This window comes from Narcine bancroftii, unplaced genomic scaffold (assembly GCF_036971445.1).
Source record: "Narcine bancroftii isolate sNarBan1 unplaced genomic scaffold, sNarBan1.hap1 Scaffold_111, whole genome shotgun sequence".
NCBI lineage: Eukaryota > Metazoa > Chordata > Chondrichthyes > Torpediniformes > Narcinidae > Narcine > Narcine bancroftii.
The window spans coordinates 648951-659980 of NW_027211844.1; positions in this window are offsets into that span (position 1 = coordinate 648951).

An 11030-nucleotide genomic window follows, 5' to 3' on the forward strand; every position below is an offset into this window, starting at 1 on the left:
AACTGATCCATCCATGATTTGTCCAGCATCTTGCTGCCATGTCATGGTGAACCAGGGTGTTGCCTGATGGAGACACGGTACTCTGAGCTCTGCAGATATAGATTGTGGTTTTCTCCATAACACACTTCCTTAGGTGAAGCAGAGGAAGAGAAAGGCCCTAGTGTGCAGGGGTAGGGAGGGGGGTGATGGGGGAAGAGTTGGGGCCCTCCAAAGTCATCGTGATCAGGCCTCGGAGACGGCATCTCTATCACTCGTATTTCTCTTCCCAGGAGAAGGAGCGATCTCAGAGACAAGACACGAATCCAGAAGAACATTACATCCCAGCTGAACAGAGGACGGACAACATCATGATGGCCTGAACCCCTCCCCTTCTCCCTCTGACACTGCCAACTCCATTCCCCACCTCTTCCATATCCTTTCACCCACTTCCCCCCCAGCCCCCATTTCTCCCCTACCTCTCCTCCATTCCAACCCCCTCCCACTCACCTTCCCCTTCACCTACCCTCACACGGGTAGAGGTACAGTTAGGTTTAGAGTTAGGAGATGTGGGCTCGGGTTAGGTCGAGGTTTAGGGTTAGGTTTAGAGTTTGGGGAAGTGGGCTTGTTTTAGGTTTAGGGGAAGGGGGTAGGAGTAGGAGGTAGAGGTGGGGTGTGAGTTGGGGTTTGGGGAAGGTGGGTAGGATTAGGGCTGGGTTTAGGGGACAGCGTAGGTATAGGTTTAGGGGACAGGGTGGAAATAAGAGTTAGGGTTGGGGACGTGGTGTAGTGTTTAAGGGTATCGGTAGTGTTAACGTTAAGGTTAGGGTTTGTTAGGGTTAGGTTGGGGAGGGGAGCGGGGGAGGCGAGCGGGGCACAGGAAATGGGGAGGTGATGGGGGAGGGGAATGGGCAGGGGAATTAGGAGGGGTACAGTGTAGAGGAAATGGGAGGTGAACGGAGGCAGGCATCCCTACCCCCTCCCCTCCCCACCCCTTCCCCCACATTATCCCTGCCTCCTCTCCTCCTTCCAGAGGAAGCCAGGCCTCATTCCGGCTAGAACCTCCCTGTGGTTTCAGAGCCTCCGTTTCAGGAAGTGCCTTCGACGCTTGCCGCTGGACATACATCTTGTCTCTTGATTCATTCTATACCGTTGATATTAAATTTAAAAATGGTTTGGTCTTTTAAAGCTGAACTCAAAAGGCTGGTCCAGATAGACAACACAGAAACAGGCCCTTCAGCCCCACTCTCCTGCTGGCTGTGCTGTTGTAATCAGTCCATATTCCTCTCCACCTTTTCATTCTTAGCTCCCATCCAGCTCATGTTGCCTTGTCAATCTCATGGCCTGTGGGAAGAAGCTATTTCCCTCCCTGGCTTCTCTGCTTTTATTCCTCTATATCTCTTTCCTGATGGCAGGGGAACAAAGATGCTCTTTGCTGGATACCTGTGATTCTATTTACAGAGCCCATCCCTGCAAAAAATTGAGTGGTCCCCTGCCTTGAGGTTCCACCCATGTTGCCTCTCCCTCAGCACTCTCTCGTTAGAACACAACTGCACCCTCCTTCCCCTCCTCTCCCAGGTCTCAGTATCCCCCTGACAATTCCAGTCAGCTGCCATGTCTACACCCTGCCCCACCTGCTATCGAATGCCCTGCATCCTCCTTCCCCGTTGGTTTCCTCCTGTTATCAGGCATCAGGATGGACCCCACCCTGTTGAAACTACCCGTATTCTCACTGATCTCTCTGCACGTCTGCCCTCCATCCAGGGGTCTTGGTTGTCTTGTGGTGATGGTGGAGAACAAAGTACCAACTCAAGGAGATGGGGAGCAGTAAGGAGACCCCCAGTTCCAGGAGACAGGGAGAACCACAGAGATGCCCAACTCTCTCAATCCGGTAGAACCTGGTCATCAGGTGCAAGGAGCTCTTGGTACTGCTGCACGTGAGGCAGGTGTGGCCCATCCCCACACCTCCACCCTGTCAATTCCCAAAACACATTTCCTATTCATGTGGGGGTCCAAAATGGATAGAGTCTGGAGGACCATGTACGTCGTCAATCAATGGGGGCATAACCCTAACCAGCATGGCTATTGTGTGTGGCTGTGCTTGGAAACAACGTGCAAGGGCATGAAAAGCCACTATTTGCTGAGGTTCTACCTGGCTCAGGTGTTGCGAAAGATTGGTCTGGCCCTGATGCCACACAATGTCCTAGTCAGCAGGACTTTGCCCCATCACCTTCATGGGAATGGTTGCATAGACAAACACTATTGACCACAGGGCCATCAGGCAGTGGTCAGCATGGAATTCCTGCTGACACAGAGACTAGGACTTGATGAGATACTGTGGGGTGGTCCCCTGAGCAGAGCATCCAGAGACAGACATCCAGAACTGCTGGAAGACCAGAATCTCAGTGAAAGATGCCCTTTGGTCTGCCTGAAACCCAGATAAGAGAAGCAAACACTAGAAGCCCAAAGCAAAGGGAGGAATGTTTAGGGGCAATATCAGGGGTACTTGTTTTTACACAGAGTTGTGGGTGCCAGGACTGCCTTGCCAGGAATGGTGGTGCAGGCTGAAATATTAGCGGCATTTAAGGGCTTCTTGGACACATGAATGAAGGAAACATAGAAGATAGGAACAGGAGTAGGTCATTCGACCCTTCGAGCCTGCTCTGCCATTCAACGAGATCATGGCTGATTTTAAAGTTCAGTACCCCGTCCCCGCCTTCTCTCTGTAACCTTTAATACCCTTATACTGAAGAAATAGATCTAATTCCCTCTTAAATATATTTAATGAACCTGCCTCTACTGCCCTCTGTGGCAATGAATTCCACAGATTCACCACCCTCTGGGTAAAGAAATTCCTCCTCATCTCCGTCCTAAATGGTTTGCCTCTTGTCCTCAAACCATGGCCCCGGGTTCTGGATTTTCCCCCCATTGGAAACATCCCATCTGCATCCATTCTGTCCAGTCCTGCCAGAATTTTATATGTCTCTATGAGATCCCCTCTCAATCTTCTAAACTCCAGCGAGTACAATCCCAATTTGTGCAATCTTTCCTCATAAGTCATTCCTGCCATTCCAGGTATCAGCCTGGTGAATTGCCTCTGCACTCCCTCCATTGCAAGAATGGAGGGTTATGAAGGAGGAAGGGTCTAGTTTTTATTTTGCTTGGAATTGATAGGTCAGCACAACATCGAGGTCCGAAGGGCATAACTGTTCGACGTTAACCTGCTGGTCTTTTACCACATGGAGATGTGGGTGAGGGAACGCTGCCCACCAGCCTATTCCAGGTTGCTGAGAGATGCACTGAGGCTTGGCGCAGCAAACACGAGGGCGCTGTGGGGAAGGACTCTAATCCTCCGGGTCTTGAGGGGCGGAGACTAAGGGGAACCCCTTCAACCACAGAGTGCAGGGAGTAACCACAAGGTGTCAAAGTGCTTGAATGATGTTAAACAGAGAACATGAGCAGTGAAGGGAATATAGGCATGCAACACGAGGATGAGAAAAGACATGGAACAGTTGTCCTCTTGGTCAATAATTTTAGAATAAAGTTAATTTTGGGGTTAAAAAGAGAAAAGCCCGAACTCAGTCAACTTTGTTTCATGAGATACATTCTCCAATACAGGAAAGCTCCTCTGTACCCATTCAAATTTAACCCAAGGAAACTGTATTCATGGTGGAAACCTCTGCAAACACACAACGGGACCTACGCACAGAGAGACAAATGATACACGTGCAGTCCCTCCCAAAAAAGAAATAAATTCTGTTGAATCAATCGCAGAGTCATGGAGTCTTTGTCTGAGCCGGTCATCCATCATTCTCCATTCTCACTGCTCGCAGGAAGAATCTGTTTCTGGGCCTGGTGCTACTGGCTCCGAAATTCCTCGACCTCTTTCCTAATGAGAAGAGCTGCCAAATGCTGTGGGCAGGTGGAATGGATCCTCGACGACGTTGACAACGACAATGAACCCGGTTGATATTTTGGGTGGGTGGGTTGGGGGGAGAGAGTCCCCATGATCCTATCTGCCACTCGTGGTCCTGCCGATCATTTTAAAATATATTTATAAACTTAAAACCACAACAAATTCACACAATTAATAATAATGCTCATCTAATGTGTGGCATCTATAAAAGAAAGAATAAACAAACCACCCCCCACCCCCATTCCCAATATCCTAACCCCTCCCCTTCTCGCCTCAACAGAAGTGTCTGTTACTTTAAAGTTTCATTGAATTAACAGAGGCCTTCAGGTGAAAGGGAGTGTCAGGGTTTCATGTAAATATGCACACCCACCCTTGGTAAATATGGGCTCCATATTCTTCTGACATATCGAGTTGGAGTGGCCTGTTAACCGAGACATGAGCCACTACACTAGAGAGCCGACAAACACACTGACAGCGCAGACCTCGTTGGGGCCAATGCCCTTCATCCCAGGGGATGACCCACATGGTGGGAAACAATGAGCAACAGGAGGATCGCCTTCCGACCCAAGGCTGGAGCTGCATGTTCAAGCAACTTATCTTCCACTTCCACTACTTGGGTGCATGTCATTCTTTCCAGACTTCGCGGGAGCACGCCTGCTACAGTGGTGACCTCAGCAGGACCCAGCCCTTCAGTTGGACATGAAGATCACGGTCCTGGTGGCTCTTCAGATGGTTTGGTTGAAGCTGTCAACGTTCTGGATGTCGCAGCCACACGTGGGGTTCAAACAGGCCAAGGAACAGTTCCACCTCCAAGAGATCACCGCTGATGACATCCATTACTCCTCCATGATGTTCTTGCTCATCAGGACACCGGTTGTGTGTTTGCAGAGATTTCCACCATGAACACAGTTTCCTCAGGTTAAATTTGAACGGGTACAGAGGAGCTTTCCTGGATTGGAGAATGTATCTCATGAAACAAGGCTCATCGACTTCCGACATCAGCCTCCCGAGCTAGGCAAATAGGATGCCCTCAAGGAGCTCTTAACCCGCACCTTCAGGCCACGCCTTCATCCTCCACCTCATTCTGTTCCTGCTCTCACTGTCGCATGGCCCAGACAGTCATCCCAACATGACTCCCTTCGTGCTATTTCTTTTCAGCTCTCACCATCGCCCTGGACCCACTTTTCAGGAACTCGTCCCTCTTCCTCCCTATGTCATTGGTATCTCCATGTACAACACCCTCTGGCCCACTTTAGGATGTCTTGGACACCAGCAGCAACACCCCAGACACTGGCACCAGGGAGGCACCACCTGGAAAAGGTCCAGGGTCCTAGTCCAACAGTCCTTTTCCTGAGCATCCAGGCAGCAGAGAAATATCAATGGTTGCTCAATGCAAAATCCTCATTGCGGTGCCCACCAACAAGTTGAGGCACAAAGTTTTGTGGGTCTTTTGGGTTACTGGTGCCAACATATTCCCCATCTCACCCAGCCCCTCCATCTACTGTACAATGTTGCCCAGAAAAAAAAATCTCCGCTTCATTGATGACCTGAACAACAAATGGCTTCTTAAATGGCAAAACACACTGTTGAACACCACTGCCACTGAACACAAGCACCCCCCAACCCCTCAAAACTGGAACACCCTTTGAATTACTTGTCTCTGCCATGAAGAAAATGGCCTAGTGGAGCCTCGAGCGAAAGAGGCAAGGTTGCCGAGTCCCACACAGCTTCTGGTTCAATTCCCTCCTGGAAGCTGCCTCACGCGACTCCCCATCTGAGTGTCAGATGCTCGCCTGCTCACCACAGAGAACCAGATGACAGCAGAGACAGTCACACTCCAGCCACACCTCCCCAACATGTGATGGGTTAAATCTGCGGATGCCACTCACAGCGGACCGAAGAAGTGGTACATGGCAGACCACACAGAGGCCGGGCCCGAAGGGCTGAGCCACTTGCAAGAACAGATCATGTCCTGCCCGAAAGTGACAGCCTCCCACCTGAATGACCCCCGAGAAGAGCTTGGCACCATGGCCTGGGGCAAACCGTTCATCACCCTTGATACTGGACAGCAGGAAAAAGCTTGGTTTACTGACGGCTCGGGCTGGTGGAGGTGCAGAAAACAGCGGTGTAAGGTGGGAGCGCTCCAGCCCACCACAGATAAAGTACTGACAGAAGAGGGTGTGGTGGAAGGGAGAGCCAAATGTCCAAGCTGGCAGCTGTGGCACTGATACGAAAAGAGACAACCAGGCGGGCCCAGGAGCCTATTTTCCGATCAGTGCCACAGGATTTCTGGGCTGTGCCAAACAGAACGTCAGTGTGGATGGGTCGGCGGCAGGAGACAGGGAGGCAGATCCATGGCTGCCTGCTCTGAGGACAACAGCACTGGCAGATCTTCTGAGAGGTGGAACAACAAAAGAATAGTCAGGGTCCACCACGTGGATGGACACACCTCCAGGAAAACCGCTGAAGCTGACGCAATGCCACTGTGGACTGAGCTGCTCAAATATGCTCTGCCACTATTTTCCCCAAGCAGAGTGACCCTGAAGCCTTGGCAGCATTGGTGCATCATAAATGTGGGCATATGGGCACTATGATGGACAGAGGATCTGGGGGTCTCATGATGTTGCAAGAACTGTGATGACCAAATGCCCTATTTGTCAGCAATTAAAACCAAGGGCCACATTCGCTGGAGTTCGGGAGCCGCCGAAGTCTGATAAATTGACCATATCAGGCCTCTCCCCTGCCAAAATAAAAAGTGATATGTTCTCACGATGGTCAGCACATACTCGGATGTCCTGCCAGCGGGCCGATAAAGCACATTTTAAGTGTGCTCCATATGAGGAATACCCTATCGGGTAACGTCCGACCAGCAATGGGTGGTGATGCCAAGTATTTGGGCCACCTGCATACCCCTACCACCCACAGGCATCCAAGATCAATGAGTGAATGAATGACCTGTTCAAGGCATCGTATGTGACAAGTTGATTGTCAAGTCTTCTATCCATGAATGGTTGCAAGTGTATCGATTAATCCGGCGAGTTTGTGTCTGTGTGTGTCTTTTACTCCTCGTGCGACTTCACTACATGTGTCAATAAAAGACAACTGTGTTCAAATTCGCCACCCTTGGTACCCCTCGAATCAGTTTCACACATATAATAATTGGTGCAGTGAGCAGGGTCCTTCGAGTTCTGACTGAACACAGCTGCAGTGGAGATGCTTTGGAATCAGGACAGGAACTATAGTGCAGGCAGGGAGAACAAGATCTGCGGGTGGACTGACGAGAGTGCAGGATTGGTGAGCTTGGCAAGCATGCTGGCAGACCACGGCGAACTGGTAGACTGGTCCAAGCTCCTGGATCCACATTTTGAGAAAATATGTCACCACGTGTTGTCCCACTTCAAGAAGTCGGGGTTCCCAAAATCTAAGGGGAATCAGAGGGTGCCTTTTGGCTGCCAGTGTTTCTCCTGAGAAAGAAATGTGAGGTCATAGAAAGGAAAGATTTGGAGAGGGCCCAGGAAAATAAGGAGATAAAGGTGGTCCAGCAGCGCTGCTGTGCACTGCAGGAGCCAGCACAGACTTCCCCAACCTGAGCCACTGATGTCGAGATGAGAGGGACAGAGGTAGCCAACAGGCATGCCGATCAAGGTCTGACTCCCCACCCCCCACACCCCCAGTGAGTGAGTTTGTACTGGCCATGGAGCGATTAGCCGAGGCCATTTGCCAGGATTCAGGCATTAAAGGTTTCAGAACAGGCCAGGAAGAGCATGAAATCAATTTATTTGCAGAAGTTGTTCTGATATATCTGACAGACCCGACACACTCATTGCCCAAGTTGTGCTCCACCCTGGAGGACTATGGGGAGATCTCTGGGTATAAGTTCTTTTGGGATATGTGCAAAATCATGTCACTTAGGAAGGGGGATTAGAGCCAATGTCAAGAAAATAGTCAACAAATGTGGCAGCAAAATGGGATCAAATATCTAGGAGTTAGAATAGATAACAACGAGTAATTTAGACCAGCTGAATTATTCTCCTCTTGCTTGGGGAAATTGAGGAGGATTTAAATGGTTGGATGTCCCTGCCCATTACACTAGTGGTGTTACAGAGAGGGGAGGTATCACAGAGGGGGGAGATGATGACACAGAGGGGGTGATGATGTCACTGCATGGGGCAGCCATAGCTGAGTTGTGCCATGGCACAGCAACAAGAGAAAGATGTCTCTCCTGGAAGGGGATTCTGGCCCACGTGTCGGAGTAGGACGCTGTCTCATCCCAGGGACCCTCTGATCAACAGGGTTGTGTTTGGAAGCACCCTGCGCCCATGGGTGAGATAAAGAGCCTGTTACAGGCTCCCCGACTGGGACAGAACCTCCTCTGGCACCATCCTTCACCCAGTGTGGGCAGAGAGAATGGAGGCTGCATTTAATTTCCCCTCTCCCCACCCTGAGTGCAGGGCACTTTATGAGGCAGCTGGAGGGGAGTGGGGAGGGGAGAACAATGGCATGTGAGGGGATACAGGGATGGGGTCTGTAGGAGTGGAGGGGAGAACAAAGGAACGGGGTAGCACCACAGGCTAATGTCAAGGGAGATTGGATCAGAGATAGGGGACATAGGGTTGAGCTGGGGGGATGGGGTGCGAGGGGACGGAAAGGACTGGGGAAACGATGGGGGTGGTGTTGGGTGGGGGATGAGAGTGTGGTAGAGGAATCGGGGCAGGGGAGAGTGTGAGGTGTCTGAGAGAGAAGAGAAGTTGCGAGGGGGATGGAAGGCAGACCTTTCAACAGAAATGGGACAGAGCTCCCCCTCCACCTGGAATGGGATCTGTCCACTGAGAGACAGGACCGCTCCTCCTCCGCGTGGTTACAAGATCCCTTCCGCCCTTGCATACACCCCCACACCCCCCCAACCGGGATAGGATTCTTTCTCCCAGTGGACCTGGATCAAGGTGCTAGAAAGTGTTTCTGCTGCGGTGGACCCAGCAGAGTTGAGCAATGAAGCATGGGTCTACCTCCGCCCCACCTGCTCCCTCATGCGATGAGGTCTCGCTTGCATCATGGAAGATCACGGTGTTGCTGAGCTTCTGGGAATGTGGAGGGCTTCTGCTAAACCCGTGGTAGGGTTCAGAGTGGTTCATCTCCCCGGGACGTGCTGAAGGTCAAGGATGACCCGATCCTCCCATGGAGGGAGGGTCGTAGACAAAGTGAACGGCTGCGGAACTGGCCTCAGTCTGAGGAGAGTGATCAAAGAGGAACCTGGGGTGGCAATATTTCTACTGAGAGGCTGGAACAAACCACCAGAGGATCAATTCTGACATTTAGGTGACCCTTGGAAGGGAGTTAGAGGGAGGGGGAGAGACTAACTAGGACAGCAAGGCTGGGTTGGGATAAATGACCTGTTGTGTACCCTCTGGGTGTGTAAATGCTGCTGCTTCTGCCCCAGAGGACATGGCAATAAGGTCACAACAGAGATGGCCACTCTGTGTCATGGACCCAACGTCCCCAAGGTGGTGTCCTGCACAGATGATAAAATCATCGACAATGGATCTTTCGGTGTGGTGTACCAGGCAAGGCTGGTGGACTCCGGAGAGCTGATTGCCATCAAGAAGATCTTGCAGGACAAGAGATTCAAGGTGAGGGGGAGGAGCAGTTGTGTGGAAATGGAACACCCTGATATTTAACTTTAGGCCTACACCACGTTCACAGGCCCTTGCGACACATGAGCCCGTTTCACACAATTACACCCAATTGACAAACACCCTAAACACATTTTTGAAGGGTGGGTGGAAAGAGGAGCATCTGACAGAGACCAAAGCAGCCATGGGGTTTGGAAACAGAAAGTCACACAAACCCACAACAGCAGCCCCCCTCCCCACACACAACCCCCCACCCCACACACACACACACACACACACACACACACACACACACACACACACACACACACACACACACACACACACACACACACACACACACACACACACACACACACACCTGGCAAATATCAAAGATTTTCTGCAAATTCATTGTTTAGTAGAAGCTGGGAAAACAATCATAAAAACGGAAGTGATACTTCATTGAACCCCCTGACGAGTCCCCGCTCCAGCAACACAAAAAGTCCCCCCCACCGACTCTCGACGAGTCCCCCATTTCGGCCTCCCTTGGAGTTCACCACCTCTGACCTCTTGACGAATCTCCTCCCCGCCTCCCCCCTCAACTTGGACAAGTCGCCCCTCAGGGCTCCGAATCATCGCCCAGCCTTGCTGATGTTCCTCTCTCGCCATAGAACCGCAAACTGCAGATCGTGCGAAAGTTGGATCACACCGTCATCGTCCCTCTTCTCAACTTCTACTCCTCTGTAGTCAAGGTAAGATCCACCTGCACCCACCCCACCCCCACTCTGATGCATATCATTTGCTGCTACCTTCCCCATTCCTTCAATTGATCTGTCTCGCTGCAGCCTCTCTGTTGCCTTCATCCTGCCCCTCTGACCAGTGCCGACTCCTTGACACTGGCTGCCCTGCTCCTCACCCATTAACTCATGACCTCTTGCCATTTCAACTCCAGACAGCAGCAGCCAAGACCACAAGACAAGGTCGCCAAATTCGGCCACTCAGCCCCTCCAGTCTGTTTCCCCAATTCATTTCACGAATGTATTTTCCCCCATAACTCACTTCCCCAGAACCTTTTGGTGCCCTTCCAAATCAACGCCTGCTCTGAATCGTCCCAACAACTCAGCCTCCACATGTTCGACCCCAGACAACACCCGGCTGCAAACATTTCTCATCTCGAAACGTCAATGGTTTTTCTCTCCCGGTGAATCCTTGCCTCACGAGGGAGGGCGGTCAGAGCTGCACATTTTGTGCAGTCTCACCAGAAGCCGAATGATGGGGCAGCGGACGGGTCCACTACGGCCTGTTGACGCTCTGCTCGCTGAGCCCTTGGATTCATGCCATGTTGTGTTGAGCAGTGGGGGCATCAGGCCTACTGAGATCAGGAGGGGCTGGCACTCCAGTTGGGAGAGGCACTGGGTGTTGGAGGGTAAATCCAGCTGACATGTTTGTATTGTGTCCAAGAGAAAGAGGAGGTTTATTTGAATCTGGGTCTGGTCTATGTTCCCGAGACGGTTCACTGCATGGCC